The 25,438-nt window shown below is 40.5% G+C and overlaps 1 protein-coding gene across 1 annotated transcript in view; it reads left to right on the plus strand.

Moving 5' to 3' along the window:
- The first annotated feature begins 11,523 nt into the window (after positions 1–11,523).
- The window catches only part of APBA1 (amyloid beta precursor protein binding family A member 1), a 79,973-nt gene continuing 66,058 nt past the window's right edge, over positions 11,524–25,438 (plus strand). The window contains exon 1 of the mRNA XM_058823298.1: positions 11,524–11,652. The gene's annotated coding sequence lies outside the window, so the exon portion shown is untranslated. The remainder of the gene's footprint in view (positions 11,653–25,438) is intronic.

Raw genomic sequence — 25,438 nt, forward strand, 5'->3', positions numbered from 1 at the left:
GACACCCCTTGTAATTACTGCTAATCTCTTCTGTGATACACTTCCTTTGACAGGAGTTTCATCTTCTCTTATGAATTAAGTGATATTAGCAGACTTATTTTTGGTTCTTTTGAACACTGGCACTTAGGCCTTTTTTAGAAGCTTTCCTAGGTCTTTGTTCAATAAAAGGAGAGAGATGAACAGGAGTTAGTTCTTTATAAGATACTTCTTTCTGGCAATAGACAGCTGGCTGTACTGTTTAGAGTTGCAGAACTTGGACAGCTGATTGCTGCTTATATTTTTCTAACTTACTAAAATTTCAGCGTGATGTTTTGTGATGTGCTTGCCTTTTTTAAAATCTGGAAGCAACTAGAAGAGCTTGTGCCAGTCTTTCCAGGTTCCATACAATTTCTATATTGTTACAATTGAAGGAAAAGTATTTCACGGATACTAAAAGCAGGTACTTGACCTCTCGTGTTAAGAAAATATACCTTCTTTGATTCATGTTAAAGGTAGATGTAATACAGAAGTACTACTGTACATGGTACTTTGATTCCAGTTGACTGCCTTTAGAAGATAAATTCTGCTGGATAGATTTTATAAAACTACCTGAAGAACATCCGTTCCTAATCTGACCCCTGATCTGAACTGGATGGGAAGATTCTTGAGGTAGGCTTATTATTTTTGTAAATTCTCTAATTATGCACATCAGATACTATAATAGCTGGATCTGTAGTGTTGATCTGCAGTTAAGCCCTTCAAATAGTATTTTACTTCATGTATAGTTCTATGATTTCATTTAGAAAAGTTGTTAAAATTTTGGCAAAATGGACTTAGATGTTTAGATCTCTTTCATAGACTTGAGTGAATGCTGCAGTAAATTTGCTTCTAGTCCTTGTATTTCAGGGCAATCATTAACTCTATAAAGAGCTTTCATTCCAGCTATATTCCAAATAATTCCAAGGTTCATTTAAATAATGTATTTAATTGCTAAATATTAATATAAAAGAATGGTGAACTGTCAGAATGTGTGGTTGGGATTGGGTTTTTATATGATTAAGCACTGACCCTGGGATATTTCAATGTAATGGCATATGATAAAACTCTTTAAGGTTAGAAAATTTTGTATTTCATGTGTATTGTAAAGTGTGACTGGAACCATAGGTCCAATATTTCTCAAATTTACTCAAGTGTTTCTAGGTTTGTCTTGTCATCTTGGTATCTTGTTCAGATATACAGGGAAGGAAGTTAAAAATATGTCTGCATGGTCATTCTCTTCTTCTTGCACTTTGTAATAATTATTTGTTCTCTTGACACAGGGCTTCCAGTCTTCTACTGTTTTCTAGTTCCAGTAAGTCTAAATCTTCCAGAGCTACTAATAGCCCTTTAGAACTAACCCTTTAGAACTCCTTTGCTGGATACCAGAAGGTACTGTCTGCTTTTCCAGAAGTGTGGAATATCTGCCTGTTAACTCTAGTCTGTTTGTGCTTCTACACCTCTGAAGTCAAGCTATGGATTCATTCACTACTTCCTTTGTAACCAAACATTTGAAGCACTTAGAGAGCTACTTTTTTGCTGTGTCTGGTAAAGAGGTAAAAGTAAAGAAGAGAAAATATTATGTCAAGAAGTATCAGTAGAGAGTAGGTAAGTTTTGGGGTACAGAGTGGAAAAAAGCACAGCAGAAGCAGGTTTTTTTGTTTTTGTCTGAATCCTGCTATTACCTGCATAAATTTTGTCTGACATGCTAGGAAAGCAGTTCCTGGGGGAAGATGGCAGCCTTTGGAGAGTGTCTCGATTTGACGCTGGCTCAAAGCCAGGCACTCAAGAGAGTTGCTCGCTCACCGTCTCCTGCTACAGCTGGGCAGCAGAGAGGCTGCGGGCATGGATCCCCATGGGCTGAGGGTGGATCTCTGCATCCCCCATGGATCCCCGTGGGCTGTGGGTGAATCTCTGCATCCCCCATGGATCGCCGTGGGCTGTGGGTGGATCTCTGCATCTCCTATGGATCCCCACGGGCTGCGAGTGGATCTCTGCATCCCCCGTGGATCCCATGGGCTGCAGGGGCACAGCTGCTGCCCTGCCCCATGGTCTCACCACAGCCTGCAGAGGAATCTCAGCTCTGGTGCCTGGAGCACCTCCTGCCCCTCCTTCTCCACTGACCTTGGCGTCTCCATGTTGTTTCCCTCACATGTTCTCACGTCCTCCTCTTCTCTGACTAAAGGTAAAACTGTGTGCAATTTGTTTTGATTTTCTTCTTAAATATGTCATCACAGAGGCGTTACCAACCCCTCTCATTGGCCCAGCCTTGGCCAGCGGCATGTCCATCATCAGAGCCATCTGGGACAGGCTCTGCTGGACATGCTGGAAGCTTCCAGCAGCTTCTCATAGGAGCCACTTCTGTGGACCCCTGCTACCAAAAATCAGGCCATGCAAAACCAATACAAAGGACAAGCGTTTTTCAGATTCTGAAGTGGAGTGTTCATAAGGGAAAGGGGAAGTTTTCTATTTAATAGGAGAAGTATGAGACAGCTTTTTTTTTTTTTTTTAATCTTGAATATATTCTCAACTCTGGCAAACCCTCTAATATGATTTTTTTATGCTGAGGTACCCTTTGCTGTTGTCTTAGAACTCAAAAGATGAGGATAACAAAGACTTTTAGCTGTGGAACCTGTGAAGTTTTAAAGGTCTTGCCTTCTTTCACCATATAAGGTTGCTTGTTAAAACAGAGATATATTAATCTACCTGACACCTCTATCTGGTTGGGAAAAGTGAAGTAATGGAAGTTGCACATAGTGGTTTCTATGGCAGTTAGTGATTACCAAGTGGAGTCAGAATATAGGAAGAGAAAGATCAGTCTGGGCATTATCATTATCCACTCTAAAACTAAAAGCTCACATCTTTTAGCACATACAGGCATGAAGCAAAGAAAAACTAAAAGGTGTCAGAGTTCTGTAGTATCACGCCAGGTTAGCATGTGTGGGTATACATCTTTAGCTGTATGGAACTTGAGTGCTTTAAGCCAGTGAGATTTCTCAACACTTCAGACAAGTTGTTGAAGCCATGAAAATTTAGTAGTCACTGATAATCTGTTAGTCTTCATTTCTTTCCTCATTGAGGTGTCTTCACTACTGAAGGACAATATGGCTTTTTCTTAGGAAAAGGCGAAGAAGAAACTCTCTGTGCATAACTGCTGTCTTTACAAAGTGCTGTCTGGCTGTGTTTTATGAGTAACTGGTCCCTTTTGTACCCCTTGCTGTCTACCGCTGTCCACTACCTCCCCATCCCCAGTCCTGCTAATCCTTCACATGTCTGCACAGGCACACCAATTGCTTTGGACACCCTGGACCCTCAGGTTTGCATCCTCATCAGTTGCAATTTTTCCAGTTTGCCTTTGGCTTTTTAATAACCCATTATTTAAGTTTGTTTCTTGTCTTTGCCTCTGTTAGTTCATCTCTTGGGTTTGTGTCTCTCTGTGCTGTGTTTGTGGCTCCCCCTTTACTTGTTATACCCTTTGGTATTGGAAAGGTCCTTGATCAGATACCTGTAAGCAAGCATTACCTACCCTTGCACAAATAGGTTTGCCCCTTTCTGGGAAAGCTGAAAACCTTGCTTCAGTGTATTTTTTTTTATCCCATGACAGCTTTATTCTTTACTTTCTGAAGCCTTTTCACTTTGACTGAAAAAGTAAAAGCTTTCCAAAAGTCCTCAAATTAATAGCTTTATTGGTTCCTACAGTCCCATGAAACACATGCTACTCAGTTGGGTAGTGCTTGAATTGAATTAATACAGAAATTAAAATTTGCTTTCCATCTGCTTATGAGATTTGAGCAGTAGTTGCATTTTTGCCTGTAAGATATTGCAATCACAAAAACAAAGGGAAAACTGCAACTACTGCTTGAACTTAGTAATTGGAAGGAGAGGGTGGCAGAGCTGAGAAGTAGTTTCTAAATGACTGTAATGAGGATGGAAAAGGAACAGCAGAGATAAATCCCCTTCTGTCTGGAAGGACTTTGGGTTGTCTCAGTGAGCAGTTGGTCTTCAATTAATGAAGAGAACATACTTGCATTAATGAAGTGGGTCCACTGGCTTAAAAATAGGGATGCAGACTTAAATGTTTATTGATACACAGCAGGTCAAAGCTGGCTGCACCGAGTCATAATTAGGAACATGAAAATGAACTAGGAAAATGTCAATTCATTGCTGTCCCTGCTAGCAAAACTAACTACTGCAAACTTACCAGCTTATGGGTTAAAACGTCAGATCACATTGGAACAGAAAGCACAGGAGCAACCTGTTGATGAGTCTGGGCACTGAGGGGAGAGAAGGGAAAATACTTATCTTCATTCCTCTCTGATTAGGGGTTTCCATAAGAGAAGCAGAAATATAAAATATATCTTTCTTTAAACTTGGAGGGCAAAGAAGGGGATGAGAAACTTACTGAAGGTAAACAGAAAGTAATAGGGGCTCACCACCCCGAAGTGGTGCAGTGGTAAAGTAGGTCTCTCACCACAGACCATGAGAGACCTACTTTACCACTGCACAGAATGGGCAGATGGACCTGCTCGTCTGGAAACCTCAAGGATTTGAGGTTTTATCCTTTGTGAAGGATAAAAGCTACTTTATGGCTTCCGTGAGTCTGGCTGTGTCAGTGAGGTTGAGTCTTCCTACGTCTGGCAGGTACATATGGTAACTAGTTTGAAAGATATCATCATACTTCTTTTTATCTCCATTTTTTTATTTTCTGATTCAGTGAATATATTTGGGGTTTTTGTTTTGTGGTGCTAAAGGTTTGATGGGAAGAATAAGAAGTTTGTTCCCACTCAGGCTAGGAAGAAAACTGTTTGAATATGATACATTAATTAACATTAACATACTGTTAAATATGCTAAGCAGCATGGTGTGGCACAAAACAGGAGTGATTTGGTTTGCTTTGGTGATTCTGTAGGAGCAGGACAGGATTTAGCTGTGCTTTTGTGTTTAGCACCTGACTGCTGTGACTTTTGTTCTGGAGGGGTTTAAGTCATGTCATGTGTTGTGAAAGGGCTCCTTAGTTCTACTAAAGCAGATTATTTCCCTTTCTGCACTGCTCAGTGCAACCACGGGTCCTCCTAGGTATCCAAAATACAAGGAACAGTTGGTGTGTATGTATTTAGCAACATGCAAATTGGTTAATGCATTGTCATGTATGAATCCTGTTGAGGAGGGTCAGGGACATGGCTCTCTGTTCTGGCTCTTGGCCTCCATAGGATATTGGTCATGCACTCAAGGGAGAGAAATTCAGTCTGCGTGGGAATTTTTTATTACACTTTGAGTGATCTTTGTAGTCATATGTTTTTCAACAATGCAAGTATATATATGCATGTATATATGCATATTTTGTAATTGCAGTTTCTAAATTCCACAAAACCAGCAGGTGGAAAGTATTTGCTTAATGAATACCAGACCTAATATTTACTAATACTGCAGTGTTGTAACTGAAGCAAAGAAACTGTGTCATTTTTGTGATATACCATGTATGAGCCACAGTATTTGGTCTTAGTGTTGATAACTTTGGTGTGAACATATTTCATACAAAAAAAAACATTCACAGGTTAACTGTTTATACGTCTGCCTCCTATAGGTTATTTAAAAAGCTGCTGCTGAAAGTAATTTCTGCACATATGTTTTCACTGCACCCATTGCTCAGGAAGGTCTCTAACATTACAGTTTCTGACCATTTCCCTTTTCATGCCATTAGTGACATAGTAACAATTTAAATGCAAATGCTTTCCAATTAGTGGTGTCTTGAGGTGCATTAAGTACCTATGAAGCATGATCTTCACTACAGACCAATATAAAGAAATAAAACTATAAATAAATCCAGGCTACATTTTAATAGAAGTTAATACAAAAAATAGCGCACTTCCTTGACTCTGTTAACATACTTCAATTTATTCTAGTGGTGATATGTAGTAAAACCATAGCAACAAAAATATCTCAAGAAATAAATCATAAAATACCAGACTACTTCATCTAAAATTAGGCTGAAGAAAAATTAAGGGATTGCATGTAATCATAGGAGTTTGCTACGTCTTTACAGCGCAACTAGGAGACTATTTAAAGGAACTGTGCTGTCAACGATTTAAATTTACCTGTACTCCCACAACTGTCCTAAGACTGACAAATATTTAGACCTATGATTTGCCCTTTCTTCTGTTTTCCTTCTTTGAAGACAAAATAGTTATATGTGAACACACCTGTATATATACTTCAGTCAAGGCTGAAATTTCCTCGGCAAGATAATCCAAGATCCCATTTCTCTGGCAAAAACTGCCTTTTGCCTTAACTTGGTTCATATGCTAATGCTGAAACATTTCTCACCTAACCATCCATCGACACCTTTCAATCATGTGCTCTGCCCACTCTTTTCACCTCTCCAAATGACAGTCATTTTTCAACCTGACCCAGCAATCTTGCTAAGAGTAAAAGACGTTAGTGCATGAAATACATCTTCCTTCAAATTCACTTGGCACCTCATTTCTTGCTGCCATCTATCATGTAGTGACTAATGCTAGTGCCCCACTAAGTAAAGCTTTTCAAAATGGAGGGTGTAAAAAGGTCTTTCTATAGTGAACATAACAGATATATCAGAACTTGGTCTAAACAAGTCAGCCTCCTGGGCTGATTTGACAAGGAGGAGGCTCTATTTTCAGCCTTCACTCCCTTAACATACAGAAGTCCATTTATTGCTATGCTTCACCATCACCTTGAAAACCAGATTTCAGAAATATTAATAGCTCTTGTTATTTGAATGAAAGTAAATACAAGTGTATATGCAAGACTAGACAGACTATTGTTTTCATTTCGTTTGTTCTTCTTGTTTCTTCAGAGAACATGAAGGTTATTTAAATTTTCCACAAGGCTTTATTGTCCAATATTACTCATAATTCAAACCACACAAATATCCCTGGCTGCTATGACAGCATCTCTTGTGTTGGCTCTGCTACACCTTGTTTATTTCACTTGCTTTGTATTTGAGTAGAAATGCTTGGCTTTTTTTATTCTTACATTTGCTCCCTTGGTCTGAATACAGGCTGCTAGCTGAATGATTTTCTCATTAATTTGGAGTAAATTACGCTGGGTTGGATTTTTTGTTCTGTTTTTTGTATTCACTGAGCTTTGACCAAGATACCAACTACCTCAAACTTGTATTGCATTTCTATAGCATTCTCATCAGCAAGGTATGACAGTATTATGAGACTGACACGTGAAAAGGGATCACATACAATTACTGTCCACTTGAAAATATTTTTTTTTTAATTGCTTTCACTGGTGCTCTTTCAAATGGTTTTGAAAGGAGCGCTTCGACACTGCCAGGCAGCGTGGTGAGGCTTAAGGTTCAAAGTGTTCAAACAGCAGGTCTGACACAATGGATATATTTTTTGCATAGTATAGCTGTGACATTTAGGTGCTTCAAAAAGCAAATGGTACAAGATTGCATCTGATACCTGTCACAAACTTCACCTTTAAATAACAAGACTCGCAGCACTTTCTGAAGCTCCCCATATGCAAACGATGCTGGATTCTCTTTGTTAGCAGAAAGGAGCTTACGCTTCTGAGGATCCTTGGCTGGGTGCATCTCCTTTTGCTCCCTCTTGGACTTCTTGGGGTTAATAGTAGAAGTGCCTCAACTGAGGCTGAAAACTTGATGAAATCATAAGGACAGTAGTGCCAAATCATTGCTTTAAAATGTGAAATACAGGCCCTATACGAAGGCCCAGTGTCCTGGTTCCAGCCAGAACAGGGTTAATTTCTGTAGTAGCCAGGAGAGGCGTGGACCAGGACCTATAGGTTATTCTATACTACCTGATGCATGCACAGGGGCTGGAGGAAGGGGTCTCTTCCAGTCAGGTAGTAGGAAGCAGGCAGTAAAGGGTAACGTGTCTACGTGGTGAGCACATGTGAATCCTTCACCTCTCTTGTACACTGTTATTAATATTGTTGCTGTTACTGCTCATTTATCATCTCATTGCTGCTTCCAGTAAATTGTTCCTATTTCAACCGATGACCCTAGCCTTTTGTACCTCCAGTTCTCCTCTCTAACCTTCTTCAGAGATGAGTCTACTTCTGGCTTGGTTTTGCCAAGCAGTTGGGCTGATCACATGACTGATTTCTATGGCACTGCATTCAGAAGTACCTGACTCCAGGAACCAGCCCACCAGTGAGCACACCATTTGGCTTGTTGCTGAAGTGATGAACAATCCTTACCAGAAAAAAAAATCTAGTCACTTCATTAACTATAGAATTAACATGGATTTTTTTCAAATTCTGTAAAGCAAGCACCCCAATTTTTTTGGAACAGTGATGAACGTTTGAAACAGCGCTAGAAAGCTTAAAATGGTGTTGAATCTCAGTTGCTTAGAGGCTATACTACTCACGTGTCACAAAATATAATCAAAGATAAGACAGAAGAAGCATTTAAAGAATAAAGTGTTTGACTTTTTTGAATACTCCCTTAAGACTACACATATCTGAATGATAAAGAAAAGCATCTTCCTTGTGCACATGGAGATTGCAGGAGTGCTTGGAGGTTATGTTAAGGTATTATTGCTGACATGGAAAATCACTGGCTGTGGAACCTAAGTGTTTCCTATGCTGCTTAGGAGTTACAGACAGATTGGATGAAGGCACAGTGAAATTTTATATGGGAAGTCAGAATAGTTGACAAAATTGGATTTTTATGCTTGAAAACCATAGATCTTATTCCATGCTATTGACTTAGTTATTTCAGACCAAGAAGCTAGTAAAAAAGATAAGATGATTGAGTCTGGAAGATACTATTCATAAAACTACCTTCCTTTAGCTCATTGGTCCAGTACCAGAATTTGAAAACATTTTGGTTTCTGAAACCCACCTATTTCAGTACCAGCAAGCACCCCTGAAACAGCCTACTCTCTTCTAGCAACAGGTAGTGCATACACCACTACAGTTAGTGATTAATGCTTTTAGATATGAAAGCTGTAATCCTAAGCTTTCAGACAGTAGAAAGCATTAATTTCCAGCCCTTCGGGGTCTTGAGCTATCTGACCTTAAAAATATCAAGCTTACACTCGTCTTTTAACCTGGGAGAGCTGTTTTGCTTTTGGCCCAAGCCTGAAAATAATGTTACACACACCTAAGGTCACTGCAATGTCCAGTTCCTGAAAACACATAGAAGCTGACTAGATTAGTAAGCTAATGTAGGAAAAATGTGTCTGAACTGCCAGGGCCAAAGCTTTTATCTAGGCTAATGGGTATATAAATAGCAACACCCCCTTCCTTCTCCCTCCCTCCACCCCCCCATACAATGAAAAAATAGGTTCAGTGTAAATAGCACTTTTTACCTAGCAAGATTGTCTGAATATGCCAGAAGCTGGCTGATAAGTATTTGTCGCTGATTACCACAGCTACTTACAAAACTGTCACCCTCAGAAGGTTATAATTTAATATCCAGTATTGATTCATCTGCAGTGCTACTTGATTTTATAAATGTTACAGATTAGTCTTCGTGCTTTTCCTACTGGTTTTTCAGTTGGTTTTAAATTTCTAGATTGAAATTTCACTAAATAATGATGATAATGAAAACAAGCGCCTGAAGGTCAACGCTAATGCAGCATTCGCAATACTAATACTGTTGTGTTCTAGCAGTGTCCATCGCTTCAGGTTCACAGACAGCTTATGTGCTAAAAGACCTGTCATCATGGGCTGTGAAACACATGCGGTAATTGGACCTGTGTGAGAAAAATGCGTTTAGGACGTGAAACTTCTCTAGGGTATAATTTAGCAGTCATTGAGACTGCTGTTGTTCATCTTTCTAAACGATAGAAATGTAACAGAAAAACGTAGGTCGGGGAGGACCCCTAGAGGTCACCTGGGCAAACGTCCCTCTTGGAAAAGGACAAAGATCCCACTCGGGCCAAGATGCTTCATTATTTTGAGAGGAAGAGCAGGGGAAAGGAGCTTGATTGCAAGCGAAGTGTTTTATCTAAAGAAACTCTCCAAGAATTGATAGTTTTGGAAATCTGTCATGCATATTCAATACACCTTAAGTCGTGGTAACCCGGGGCTGTTCCAGGGCCATACATACAGGACACAGCAAAGAAGGGAACAGACATGGCCTCCAGGCTTATTTATTTTTGCTACAAATGTTAGGTTCCTCCAGAACAGGATAGAAAACCAGTGATGAATAGAAACTATTAGCATAGGAGGGAAAGAAATTAAGTGTTATGATGTATTAAAAACAGAGGAAAGGACTTTGGTAGCAATTTTCTAAAGAATAAATTTGTTTCCTTCACTTCTTCATTCTTTTCAACATCTTTTTTCATAGTCTCATTTTTTATGTCTTCATTTGGAGAATACTGTAGCATTTGGGCATTTAGAAATGCAGCTGTGCAATACAGAGAGACTGAACTATATAGTAACAGGAGAATAGTCAGTGATGTTACCAAGAACCAAAATGTCTCTATCCACCAGACAGGGGGAAACAGAATTTAAATCCAAATTAACACCAAGTTATCATAGTAATTAGAAGCCTTTATATGTAGATTGTGGTGGGGTTTGCCTAAACACTTCACAGATGTCTAAAACAACGGATGAAGACATAATTTAACAATTCTGTCAAAGAGATAAATTAACAATACTCTCAAAATGTACCAGTTTAGGTCGCCAATACTACAACTTTTCATCAGTTGTTAGGTTTTTTTAAGTCCCCTGGCCTTTTCTAAAATGAAAAAGCTGGTTAGGTATCAATCCGGCTGTGAAAAAGAAACCTTGTATTTCTTCTAATAGTTTATTTTGTTTAAATACCATAAAATGCAAGACACTATCCTGAGGACTTTAGGATTTTGTTTGCATGTGTGGAATGCAGTTAAGTACAGGGAGCAGGAGCTTGGAGAATATACGCGAGATAGTTTACAGCCGGACTATGGATGCAACGCTGTGTTTGTGTACACGAACACGGGCGTAGGTATTGTGGGAAAGAGGCACTGCCAAGCCCTTGCTAGCATAGCAGTAAGCCTCCCTGCAGGCTGCGTGCGCAATTCGGTTAGCTGTGCTGCACCTCGGTCTTTGCCGCTTCTCCCCAGGTGAGGAGGACGCCCAAGGCCCGCTCGCAGCTGCCATGCGCATGGGGCGCCTTGGCACACCCACCCTCACACCTGCTCCCTCCTGGGCCACCGAGCCTGCGGGGCCCGTGCCCAGGGAAGGTGAGACAGACAGGTCGGTGCCCCGAAGGCCTCGCTGGCTCCGAGCTGCCCAGGCGCTGCCTGCCGGTCCGGAGAGCGCCGGGCGTGTGACCGGCACGGGGCCGGGGCAGAAGCCGCGCTGGGAGCAGCCGCCGAGCCGAGCCGAGCCGCCGACCCCCGACCCCCCCGGGCCAGCGGGGTGGCACCGCCCACGCCCGTCGGGCCCCGCTCCCCACGGGAGGCAGCGGGAGGAAGGGAGGGAGGGAGCGAGCGAGCGGGCGTGCTGACGCGTGAGGGCGGTGCGGCGGGAGGGGCCGGCCCGGGCGGTGCTGGCGGCGGCAGGAGGAGGAGGAGGAGGAAGATGGTGGCCGCGGGAGGAGCGGCCGGCTGCTGGGCTTTCCGCCCTGCGCTGCATCGCCGCCCCCGCCGGAGCCGCCCTGCCTGCTGAGGAGGCGGCGCGGACCCGCACCAGGTGCGGAGGGGTCGCGGCCGGGAGCGGGAGGGGGGTCCGGCCGCGCCCCCGCCGCGGTGTCGGGGCGGCAGGGGGCCCGCGGGGCGGGTTCCCGGTGCGGGATGCCGGGCCTGTCCCGCCCGCAGCGGGGTGCCGGGCCGGTCCCGCCCGGCGGCTCCCGCCCGCAGCGGGGTGCGGGCGCTGCGGCGGCCTCTGTCCGGCTGAGTGGGCGTGCGCGCATCTCCGAGCCAGCGGGGCAGCTCTGCACCTGCTCCGGGCTGCGGGGAGCGGCGCCAACGCGGCCATGACCGCCTCCATCCCGGCCTCTGGCGAGGCACTGCGTGCTTTCCCTCCGCTTATTTATTCAATTTTTTTATTTGGTGGGGGTGGGGTGTGTGTAGAATAATGTCGTGTGGAGCCGTGGACCTGAAATCAGTGCGCTGGTTTCCTGTTTTTTATTTTTCCCTACGCGCACCTTTTCTGTGGTGGAAAGGAGAAATGGTGGGGGGCGGGGGCAATGTGGGGATTTCGCATCCGGCGATCGAATGGTCGCCGTCGCAGCAGGACGGTCTCAGCAGCCCCTTCCGTCGGGAGATGTTGCCGGGGTTAGCGGCCGCGTCCCGGTTTGCAGCAGGGAACCCAAGGGGGCCTGGATCTCCCCGTCCTCCCAGTGGAGCGTGCTCTCCACCCCGGGCTGGGGGGAAGGTGACATCTGCTACCATCACGTTGTGCTTTCAGGAAATGGAAGACGTCTTGATTTTTTTTATTTCATTTTTTTTAAATTTTTTTTTTTTTTTTTCCCGGAGAAGCAGTTGGAAAACAATGATTGCCTGAATCACAGTCGTGGGTCGTGGTCAGTGCAGCCGTGTACATTTCGTCTGCTTTCTGTAAGGATCAGAGTCAATAGGAGCAGTCTACCAAGACTTGTTTTACTGCCATCATAAATCTTCTCTTTAAGAGAGATGGGGCTGTGGGTCTAGGATGGAAAACTACATCTTTTTGCTTTCTCCTGTTGTGGATTTTTCGGACTGTGGAATTGCAGTTTGGTTTAGAGAGTGCATTGCAGATCTGGCTGCTTTCATAGCTGCTGAGGAACTAGAAGGCAGAGATGTTTGCCTGACTCCGCATACATTAAGAGTGAGCTAATGTGGGTGTAGGGCAGATCAGCCATGTAGCGTTTTTCTTGTCTTTGACATGCGTCACGTTACACCAGCTAATAAGAGTACACCCAGGTGGCTGCAGTTTTGAGATGCTCTGCAGCTGTGGCCCATGGGGTCCCAAATTACATGCCAATATTCCAGTCATAGTACTCCAGGTTCTGCTGCATTGCTGTTAAATCTGGACCACCTGCACCTGCCTTTGCAGCCCATATCAGGAACAACCATGATGTCTCTTCTTCCCAAAAGGTGGTGGTGACATAGAATGTGTTTATTGTCTGTGTTCTGCCAAATCAAAAGTGAGGTGCAGGTTTGCCTTTATCTCTAGTGCTGTGGGGGAGAGGAGCAGGATAGACTGCCCAGAAGTGTGGTTCAGGAGGGAAGGAGAACAGTTACTATTGAATTCTGTGCATTCATGTGTGTTTGTACAGAAAAATTAAGTGTTGGGTGAATAATAATGGACAACCACAAGAAACTCTGAAAAAGCAGAACGTTTAGTGTTGTAGTGTACCTTAGATGAGTGTTTTGGATGTTTAATGAGTGAAATGTAAACCTTAGTGAAAGACAGCTTGGCTTCCTTGGAAAATGTGGTCTGAGATTAATATATCAATGAGCTTTTAGGCCAAACTGATTTCTACAAAGTAATGGTGGTTCAAGGTTGGCTGGGTGCTGTGAATCATGTAATTCATTGCTCTGACTTTTGGACATTTCTAGTTGTAGCTTAAAATGATATTTCTATTTTACATTAGTGCATTATCTTCCCTTACAATAGCAAACATTCTGGCTACTATGCTGTCTTTCAACATATGCAGGGCCAGCCTATTGAAAGGCTGTCAAAAGTATTTACTGATTAGCTCTTCAGCTCAAAAATGTAAGAATGCTGGGAAGGTGATTTGGTACATCTAGGTAGATAGAAAAGATAGTTCTGGTGCGTGAAGAGGGAAAAATGCCAAAGCTTTTTAGTATAACCCTGTTTGGTTACTTAATATGAAGTCCTTTATGACAAGTTTGCAATTTCATATATATTGGGAAGGGAATGCATTCTGTTTTTTTTTTTTTTTCATTTTCTTTTTTTTTTTTTAATAAATTGAATAGAATTGCCTTCATGTATTTAAAACATGGGAGCTAATGCTTTAGAAGAGATTTTATGATACGGGATGTGGTGGATCTTTGTGGATGCCAAAGTTGAGAATCTTGTAGTCCACCATCTTGTAGTCCACCATGCCCTTATTATTTTGAGGATTGTACAAATCTGAAGATTTTATTTGCTCTGTGGTAATGTAAGTAATCCATAACACTTGGAATAAAGGGAGTACTAATTTTGAGGCTAAAGTTTGTATCATCTATCTAAATGGGAACGTGGATGAGAAACCTGAACTCTTTGCATATGAGATTTGAATAGATTTTAATTTGACCAGGAGCTGGCTTATGACTTCTTTGATACCATTTTAAGCCACAGTCAAATGCAATGCTTATGTTCTTAAACTTAAAATGCCTTCAATATGAGGACTGTGTGCATCTTTGAAATGTAGATAGCATTTTGTTTTATAAGCAGTGCTTATCAGCACTACAGCCAGCAGAAAAGTCATGAGGGTAAAACAAAATGGAATCTCCTATTCAGCTTCTTGTTTTGTATTTTTAACAGGCCAGTGTGGCCAGTCATTTGCAGTGGTTTTGTTCCTTGGTTTTAGATTGTGTCAGTGTGTGGTAATGTTTATTGCAAGCAAAAGCAGGAAAAAACTAATTGTAAGTCCAGAAAATGTGGCTGAGAAAATAAACACCATGTTGCTATATGTATGTGAGTTCAGGGTTAGTAACGAAAACTAATGAACATGCTAAAAAACCAAAAAAGGAATTATAATATAAAGTTCAGAGTCTTCAAATAGACAAAATGCAGGGAAAATCAAACTGAGAGCTCAAACTTTTGACTTGTATCCCATGGCCTAGATACTTCAGATTCAGCATTTTTCCCTTGGCACGTGAATTGTCTGTTATTGATCATAGCTGCTCTGGATTTACATGAGATTATCAATTAAAAGTATCGGATATTTTTTCTTGAGATCTTAAAAAAGATTATAAAAAATATTAGAAATTTTTAATAATTAATTTTTAATTAATATTCAGTTTAATACACGTTGTCCATAGGCAGTGTGGCTTGATTAACTAAATCTTAACTTTGAACAAGATCTTATTACCCTAGGCTTAAGTGAAGCCTTGATAAATGCATTTTGAAATGTGTTTTGCTTGTTTCCTAGCAGGTGAAGTTTCCTTCTTAGTGAGAGTTCTAGCAAACAACCCTTTGCTAATTTATTTCCTACAGATTACCAGTTATACGTATCGCATAGGGGTTAAAGGTTTCTGAGAAACAGATTGATTGGTTTTTCTTCACAATAATGATTGATTTGGTAAGTCGGCTGCTAAGAGCAGTGTGATAGTATTTTTCTGTTTCCACTGCACACACCAATGTTCTGCCAAAAATCTGCATGTTTGTTGCTTTACTGAAGGGGCCTAGGGAAGCATCTTTATTTGCTGCTTTCACAAATGCAGGCATGTGATGATAATGTCTGTCCTAATTCTGAATAAATAAATACAAAAGCAGTACAATGGGTGCATGACAGCTGTGGATGGCAGAGAACTTAGCTGAAGATACTCCAGAGCCATAAGAACGTGTGTTTTCACACTAAACCCTTTCTGCTAGAAACCATCCATGACATGAGAGGAGGAATGAAAGTGCAATTCTGTTTCTAGGGAGTTCTGTTTCTACGGAGATGCTGCTAGGCAGGTGGCATCTCACCTGGTCTGTTATGTCTCCTGTGGTGATTTCTGTCTAATTAAAAATATGTACTGGGAGAAGTTTCCATCACCCACGAGCCTGTGTAAGTAGCTGTCTGTGGATAAGCTTTGAACATCATCGGGGAAGCTGTAATAAATGTATTAGAAGTATTTAAAACAATATCTAGTCTGCATGAGGTAAACCACATTGGGAGCCTCTGTTTTTCCTATCACGTAGCAAAAGGAGGAGATGCCCTTTGATGTTCTCCAATTAAAATAAAAAATTCAGAATGTTTAAGTTTTATTTTTTTTAGCCATATACTTTCCCCTTTGTGTTTTCCAGCCTGTTCTTGGGCTGTTTGGTCCATCAGATCTTGTTCATAAGCCAGCAATTAAGAATTGTGCCTTTTCTTTCTGATAAGCGCTTCCATAAATGCTATTTCCTTAAGAAGATGACCACCTTTTCACCCATCTGAGAAAAATGTAATTGTAGGGAGTGAGAGACTTCATTAAAATCTGTGAGTTAGTCACAACTGGGCAACACATACCTGGAATTTAGGCTGAATCCTTTTGGTGGTAGTTCCTTTTCCAACTGATTTTCAGAGCTTTTTCAAACTCTTCTGAACCTTTTTTGTATATCAGAAACATGCCTGCTGAATTTAATTTTCAAACTCTGAACTCAAAAGTTGAACACAGGTCAGAAAAAGCACAAGAACAGCAGAGCCATGGAGGCTACAAAACTTGCTCATTTTGGCGAAGCTCATTTGAGTACCCTACACTGACTCACTTTTGCCTTATTTTTTCCATTTTGGGGATGCATGTCAGGGTGAGAAATGCCTTTCTGTATGTATGTATGTGGTTAAGGTGTTCATTCAATATCTAGTATTTATTGCTTTTGATTTGATTAAGCATTTTCATTTCTCTGCAAGAATTTTCACTTCTGTACCTAAGACAATAGCTTTCTGATCGTTCTTCTTGTGGTGGTCATTCTGATTTGAGATTTTTCTTAATGAACATGCTTTCTCAAAACTTGGATGAACAGGAACTTACGATCTGGATAAAAGGAAGGAGGAAGAAAAACGAAAGAACATAATGCAAGTTTTTAAACATACACAACTGTGACTTGGTTTTCCTAATATATGCTTAAGTTTTACTTGTGGATTTAAAAATTTTTATTAATTCTGATGTGTAAGTTGCAGTTCATGCCAGCAGTTTTAGTGTTACCATGTATTTGTGTAGTGTCTGTTCAGATGGGACTTTGATCATATTTGAAATCTTGGTGCTTTGGAAGTCTTGAATGTGACTCTTTAGAGTAAATAAAATTAAATTGGGAAAAACATTTTTAAAAGAAGATCTGAGACCAAAAAAGCTCTTACCAGAGTCAGGTGAAGAAGCATGGAGTAAAAGCTCTCGCTCCAGGCTTTTCTCAGGCTAGAATCAGCAGAATGCTTTAACTAATACTTCAAATCCAAAAAACAGGCAAAACCAGTAGGTTTTTTATATGTTACTGTCCCAGGGAAATGTTAGGAGGGTGGGTACTGCCTCCACTGTTGGAAGAGGAGATTAGTATGTTGTTGTATGGTGTGTGGGGAGCTGAGGTTTTTCCCCTTCTCTTTTCTTAACAGCTTTCTCACACCAGCTTTTTTGTGATCACAGAGTAATTTGAATTGGAAAGGATCCCTGGATGCCATCTGATCTAAGCTCTGCTCAAACCAAGTGACTGAGACAAGGGCTGCACATGCCATGTTTGTAACTCTTGGCTTAATCAGGGCAGGAGACTCTCAAGATGGAGTGCTGTGCCTCTCATGGGTATCCAATACCAGCTTGTGCAGCAGGTTTTGCTAGAGTCCTGGTGGGATGGGGTATGACTGCTGGACAGAGACCTTCCTCCAACCTGCCCTCCTCATCCTCTGCCGAAGAAGCTGCCCTGCAGAAAGCTGCTTGCCTTGCTGCTGGCATTTGTGGCAGCAGGAGTGTTGGGGTGAAGGGCATGTACCATGTGATGGTAATGGTGGTCTCCTCCTGTTGAGTGCTGGTTTTTAAGTCCTTCTTACCACTACCATTCCCCTTAGGAAAGCACTGAAATACAGGTTTGTTTGCTGTATTAGCCAATTCAATGACCTCAAATTTTTTTTTTTCAGATGGTCGAGATGGAGGGAATTATTGCTCACTAGTTTAGAAATGTTCTTGGTGTGAATTTATTTTGCAGTGGTTTCAGAATTAGAGCACTGTTTTTAAGAAATGGAAGATTTATTAAACATCATTCCTAGCGTGTATGTGCAATGCAGTCACATTTAACTTAATGAGAAAAATCTCTCCCACTAAGAAGGCTGTGGTGAGCTGACAGAAATTTGTATTGAATAGGCCTTGGTGCAACACCAGCTTTTAGTTTTGTAATTCCATTGGATTTTTAGTGGACATTTTACGTACCCTTTCCCCAAACTTGGTGTGTATTTCTGATATTCACAGCTGTTCTGTATTCATCTTTTGTCTTGGAGTGGTAAATAAGGATGAACTCAGGGTTCTGCTCTTGCTTAACAATTATCATTCCTTGCTGATAAATGATTAATGTAATCCACTTATGAGATTGCCACTGCATCATTCAGATTTTGGCATCTTAATTTTATTTCATAACAATGAGAAAATCCCAAAGTCCTCAAAATCTTCCTCTTGTGGGACCAAGCTGCAAGGTGCATGGGAGGAAGATGTTTGAGCTTGATGCCTTCTTGGCAGGGAGATGGGCATTAGCCCAAGGGGACAGTGCTATACTTCATAATATTGACTCTGCATTAGCTTCAGCATCCAGGCTTTAGACTTTTAATTGCAGCCTCCTGATGGTTAGTCTGACTGCTTAGCTCTAGTTCAAAGTCATGTCCAAGTCAGGCAGTTCTAATGCTTTGTATTTTCAGTGTGAGACCCTTTGGCCCATACCGATTCTAGTTGCAGTTAAAGTTGAGTGTGGACTTAACAAATCCTTACATATCTTTCTATTTCTTTACCTTAGTGAACTGTAAAGATTGCATGTCTTTATTTCAGCTGAGGTTAAGCTGCTTTTGAATGCAAATTTAAAGGCTACATGAAACATTTATATTTAAGAGTAACACAGGCTTAATGCTTTGATCAACAATATTTCAAACATATTTGGATTAAAATCAAACTACACTATTAAAAAAAACCAACTCTGGTATTTCTTGTTAGCTACAGACTTGGTTATTTCTGGATTTAAAGTCAAAATAACGCAGCTTCTTAAGCAAAATTTTTTTGTGTCGAAGAAAGCCAAGTAAGTAAGCTGGAAAGAGAAGAGAAGAATATATTGCTTAGGATGTGTATGTGTAATTTTTTTTAAAATATAAAATATTCTCAGTAATGTATTGGATTACCCATTGGGTTATATTGGTTATCCAGGTGACATGGAGCATCAGCTGATATCTTCCATCAGCTCTGGGTATGTCAGTGCCTGTGTCACTGGTGTCTCGTTGTTAGCCATCATTGACCAAGGACAGTGGCATTTAGCATTTCCTAAAGGAGATCTGGTTACCTGTCAGATCCCCTTCAGGATAAATTGCTTCCTAATAGCAAGTAGAATGTCATCATGGAAATACAGTTGTTTGAAAACTAAGTACTAGAAGCACAATTGCAGCTTGTATATAGTTAACATTCATAAAGTAGATTTTCAGAAAAGTAGAAAGGTCCCTACTTCAAAACTTGATTGACTTTTGGTGATTCTCTGGGAATTAAAAGTGGAGTGAACAACCTTTTTGTGCATGGAGCAAATACAATTTTTATATGTCACATTACTGGTGTGTAAATTCATATTTTATTGAACATACATTTTCTTCAGCCACTTTATCCATGAAGATAATGACTAGAGGTTCAAATATTTTTTTTTTCCTTCTAGTGTGTGACTGTTGAAGCCTGGACAGTTCATGACTCAGTTTTGATCTTCAGTATCAAATCTGTGTTATGATCTTGTAAGCAGTGGCATCCTCAGGCACTGTAGTGCAAGTTCATATATGTACACCAGGTATGATATGGATAGCAGAATAGCATGAACAACAGTAAGGTAGGAGTTCCTTTTTTGCATTAAGAAACAGAACGTCATTTGTATGTGAAAGAAAGGGTTTTAGCTGCTTGCCCCAGAACCTTGTGTTTTCAAATAGCAGTGTGTAAAACAGTAATTTTAGGGCCATTGGCCATTTGAAAGACTAAAGGTTATGTATACTTTTTTAGGTATTTTACACCTGAAAACCAGAGGGTGAAATTACAAGGAAGGGATTCACAGGATGGGATAGTCATAGGATCGGACTAATTCAGTTTCTTGTGATGGAAGGAAGAGTATCATATTTTTTTCAGTCAGTTAAAATAATTCCAAAAGCAATCTGAAATTTTAGTAATCATATGAACTGTAAATACTGAAGGATAATACACAAAAAGCCTTGCTCTTCTTCTGTTTTTGTAATATTCTGTGTCTGTGTTATTATGCTCAGTGTATCAAAAAATCAGGCACATACCTCCTACCTTAAAGACTAACCTCCTCCAATCATGTGCAAATCCATAGTCACTTTATTTACTCTGCCTGTTGAAGACTCCCTCTCTCCAGTGTATGACAGGAATCCCATGACTTCATTTCTTTTTGCAGTATCTCACACAATTGCTACAGTGTAGTAGTGTACAAACCTTGTCTGTGTTAACTTTTCAGATGTAGTGAGGTACGGAGCAGTGTGTGCAGTCCAGGTAAAACTTACCCCTTGGGGCATATTTCACTGGCCTTCACCGGCCACCTGTGTCCATTCATGCTCACATGGGAAGACATTATTGCCAGTGCAAAGCCATCACATCTTTGAAATGTGAGGAGGTGTTGTACTGTGAGTTACCTATAATTGTTTGCATATAGTTTGAACAGCCTGTGATACTGGGGGTTTTAGGAAGGAGGGCTGTGGTTACAGAGAAAAGTTGCTCAGTGTGAAGTATTCTGCAGCCTCATGGAAAACCCTTCTGTTTTCCACTGGTGCCACCTGATGAGGAAGAGGCCTTGCCCCATTCTTATGTCTGGTCTGCTTGGACATCAATCAGTAGCATATGTGAGTTCATAGTGGGGAAAATGTGGGAAACAGGAGTCTAGTTGGTTTTTGTTTTCCCCCTCTAGGAAGACAAATTGGGATGTTGAAAGTGCAAAAAAGATCAGTTGCGTTCTCTGGCAGTGTGCAGGGAGCTTGAGGCTGGCCACAGAAGCAGGTTATTTAGGAAAAAAAAGAAATTTGACTGAGACTTCCGGTGTGTGTAGTTCATGTTCACCTGGTCAGACTTCACGAAGCCTTGCAAGCACTGTGGCTTTTCTTATCAAGTCCAAATTTTAGCATTATTTTTGACTGAAGTTATTGGTACAGTGATTACACTTCGGCGGGGAAGTGATCATCAACATAGGTTTTCCATGTTGATTCCTGTCCCTACTCTTAAAAGTTACATCCTAGTTGGAGAAGAGGAGTGGGGAAGGGAAGAGATTTGTGTAAGTGGAGCATCCCTCTGGTGCAATTTGATGACACAGCCTGTTGGTGTGTTGTTGCTTGCTGTAACCAAGGCAATGCCAAATACGTAACAAGGATTTAGCATACAATGTAAAAAGCACCTGCTGTTGTGCCTGAATTACATATTCAGACTGCTGTAATTTCTGAAGTCTGTTTATTCTTGCATACTTGTTTGTTAAATGAATATTTTGAAGACACTTGAAGAACCAATGACCACTGCTGTTCTAAAACAACATTCATGAAATAGGAACTTTTTTTAACTAAGAGGAAGGAATCTCCCGAAAGGTGTCTGACATGCTTTCATTATCCAAAGAGCAAATCTTCTGGCTGCAGTCCTGCCAGAAGAGAAGATGTACAGGCCAACATATTAAGCTTCCAGCGTATAAATCTGGAAGCTATTTTCTGCTAAGGTGAGACTAAAACTTTTGAAGTCTAGGCTTTTGTTCTGTTGCTCATCAGCTGTGATAGGCTTCCCTCACAGGCAGTATTTTGTGAATGCTGTTGTAGTGGCTCCCAAGTATGCTCTTGCTGATAGTTATAGCCTACCAAATGAGCACTGACACAGGGAACTGATGGGATTTTTGACACTTTTGGGTGTGAGGAGGCATTTAAGTGTCAGAAACAAACATGGAGTGAAACTACACCAGTTTTGGTACGTGTTTTATGAAATGGCAGCGGTATTGTTAGAAATTTTAACCTGGGGACTCAGGGTGGTAGCAATGCCTTCCTTTTTTGTTTCCAGTATTATCTTTATGATCACAGCTTCTTCAGTCTCAGACCCAGGGACCTCAGAGGAAACCTTCTTCTATGCTAGTTATAATGGTATTTTCCTGTTCCTGATTGTAGAATGTAAAAATCGCACTCCTCCTTCTAAGGCATAGCATTGTCACCATTCAGCTCCATTTCCATGGCGCTTGTGACAAGTGGAACATAATCTCATGTATATACTGTATTTTGCATCTGGTGTGTTTTGTTTACGTGAATAGTTTTGCTGTAGGTACTTTGTATTTTACATGCCTTTGAATTGTTTGTGGTGGAGATTTAGTAATCCTTCTTTTTCTCTTCTCTCCCATTTGTATCTGGTTTGTAAGTAAGGTAATGTTTTCTATTTGCTCTTCTTTGTCCTGAGGAGATTAATTCTTCTGGCTCTAAATGTAGCCCTGTTCACGACTTCACAGTACGTGTGGTGTATTTTCCAAGAAAAAACAATGGTATAATATATGGATGGATTTTTATATGCAAGGGATCAAGGTTAGAAAAAAGCCTTTGCAAAGGATCTGGTGAACCTCTGTTGGAGGTTTGGGGAGAGAATTGCATTTAATCTAAAAGCATATTTTTCAGAAAAAAACACCACCTTTAGCTGTTGAAGAGTATTGGACAGTCATGACAGGGTTAGCGGCAGTATGTTAGAGACAGATGCTTGACTATTCTGAACATGGAAACAGCTCGGCAGTCTGCAGTTTGGAGCCACTGGCCTAGAGCATCTAAATAAATCTTTGTTATGTAATACTTGATAGTGGGTGGTGACCATTATGCATAGCTCTGATATATCAGACTCAGGGAAAGTCTTTCCTTTTTCTGTGGCCTTGTGAACTTATGGTCAAAGTAAGAAATTTTTCTCAGTTTTATATTTGCCTCTTTTGATTAATACTAAATATATTGTTGGGATGCTATCTCTGTGTACGTGAATAAAGTGGCATTTGGTTTTCTTCTGCCTTGCTGGTTAAGGTGCTTAGTGAATTACAGGAACAGAAGACCTCATTGTGCCTGGCATGGACAGTTTCTCTTGTTCATGTCTGCATATCAAGTGAATGGCACTTCGGTAGCATCTGATCAGCAAATGAAGTTATGCTGCTGTTGCTGCTGTGATTCTACACTACTTTACGTGAGGGTTTGGCTGGTTTATTCAATTTAGTAGGAACAAATGCATTCCTCTATTCTTTCTCCATTTTACCTGGTAAACCTTACCCTGTCAAAGAAAGAGCTACGTTAATTTTGGGCAGAAATTGGGTAGTCTACCCTGTGAAAATGACGTTTTGTTTCTAAATTTAAAAAGGTGGGGCTTTTTTCCTTCAATTCTTTATATTTGAGGCATGACAAAAGTCCAAAGCTTTTGATAAAAGCTTGTGAGAAAAAGGTTTCACTCTGCAAAATATTTTACCTGTTTGAAGAGAGTGAACAAGGAGTACAAGAACTGATTTAAGAGTAATGAGAATCTTGATGGCAAGTTTCTAGCGTTGAAGCATGTCTTGATATTGAAGCTCTTTGCTTTAAATGCACTTAAAAACTTTTGAACTCTGCCTAAGTTTTGTGCATTTTACAGCTTAGGTTGCTTGTCTTGTACAAATAAAACAAAGATGTTCACAGGGCAGGAATGATGCTTAATAATTTGAGGAACAAAATGTTATCTCCTTTTTGTTAGTGAAGAGGAATAATCTTACCTTGTAACCATGAAAAACCCTGGTAGAAACAGTCTGAATCAAAGCTATGTATGCTGAGGAGGATTTAACTGTGAATGATATGGTGAGATAGAGAAAGAACTAAGCATTGGAAAAAAAACATCTCAACACTGATGTCTGCCAGACTGTGAAATAATCTCCCAGGGAGAGAGAGAAGATATATGTTCAGAGTGAATACTCAGTGGTGCAAGGGCTTCAGCAATACTGCAGAGAGCAACCCTCAGCTTGAACAACCTCTTTCAGAGGGATTTTCACGTAGTTTGTTTTTTACAATCCAGGATGAATTTATCCTTGAAACTTATTTGAGCAGCTTTTCTTTTCTTCTTTTATTTGTCACTAGATGTAGTTTTCTGATTTTTTTTTTCCCATGAGGACAGCAATTTGATGATGTGGTAAATTATTTTGAGCTTTATTTTTGTCCTTGAAGCAGCATTCCATGACTCTTTCACTTGTCAACTTTTTTAGGATCATCTTTCAAGTTTGAGTAAAATATAATAGAGTTTGGGAATGTACCGTATCTGTTTGGTCTTACAAAGCAAGATAAGGTGATTGTAGTGTAATTGCATATGGTTATGCTTTGTAGCGATTTTTTGTACTCGTCTGCAGCTGATTGGAATGTTTTAGCAAGGATCCCCTGTACCAGTGGATTTACCTTTGATGTAATTTCACAGTTTGTGCCACTTGCCTTTCCTTCTTCAAAAATGCAGGGGAAGTAAAACCTGTAAAAAAATCAGGTTTCATGTGTAAGGACCAGATGGATTCACAGTGAGTGGCAGAGGGAGTGCAATCAAATGCTGGGTATAAAAGAGTTTAGACAAAAATAGTAAAAATTAGGCAAACGCTCTCAATGAAATAATGGCCAACATGGGAAGAGGGTTAGTTAATTTATTTGAAAATGTTGAAGCAGAGATGGATGTTTCAGGGTAAAAAGTGTTGGAAAAAAATAATTGTAAATGTTGTGAGTAACTGTAATAGTATTGATGAATTAGCACAAAGGCTTCTAGGGAATAGGTTTGGAAAATTCTTATGGGATTTGGGAGTTAGTATAGTGTAACAAAACTCTTTTAAATCCTGATTGTTAGATTTTCTTTCCAAGGAGAATGTAATTTCTAGCTGAAGTGTCTTTGACTGCCACAGCTACCTTTCGGAAGAAGGTGCTGTGTGTTTGTATAGAAAATGTTTTTATGAAAAGGTGAAATAGATATTTTGTTTGCAATATGCCTTGAGCTATTTTAGAACATTTCTCTTTTCTTCCCCATTGGAGCTTCAAGCTGTGCCACTGTAACCCAGAGGATTCTTACTGTTGCTTCTCTCCAAATCTTTTTTTCTGTGCTGTTAAAATCTGATGTTGTAGAAATGTTTGTTAGTAGTAGAAGAATTAACAACATGATTTCTGTATTGCTGTAATCATCCTGACTTTCATTTTCCATGTTACCCGTCGCTGTAATACCTCCCACATACAAAGCAGTGCTGCCTGTTGCAGGACCACAACTTGCAGCAGACCGAAAGGCAATAATCAGGCATCAAGGCTGTCTCCGTTGAGTGAGTGCTGAAGTTTTGATTGCACTTGGTGTGACTGCAGTTGTATGATACTGGTGTTGTGGGTTCAGTGCTACTCAGAATTGAGGAAATCACTGTATGGCATGTCACTGAATTACTTGAGTCCTTGGATGTATTTTGCTTGCAAGTATTGAGCAGTGTAAGAGGTTGTACATTTTGTTTTTTCTTCCCTTACACCTTAGCTTTTCTAACAGAGGGTGTTGAGTCAGAGCTGAAAAACTACAGTTTTCAATAAAGCACCTTTTACAAAATGTATACAGCAGTTACCAATTAATTTTATACTTTTAAGATCTTCTTCCTGCTTTTGAAATCTGTATGAAATCCATTTATTTGA

This window comes from Ammospiza caudacuta, chromosome Z (genome assembly GCF_027887145.1).
Source record: "Ammospiza caudacuta isolate bAmmCau1 chromosome Z, bAmmCau1.pri, whole genome shotgun sequence".
Taxonomy (NCBI): Eukaryota; Metazoa; Chordata; class Aves; order Passeriformes; family Passerellidae; genus Ammospiza; species Ammospiza caudacuta.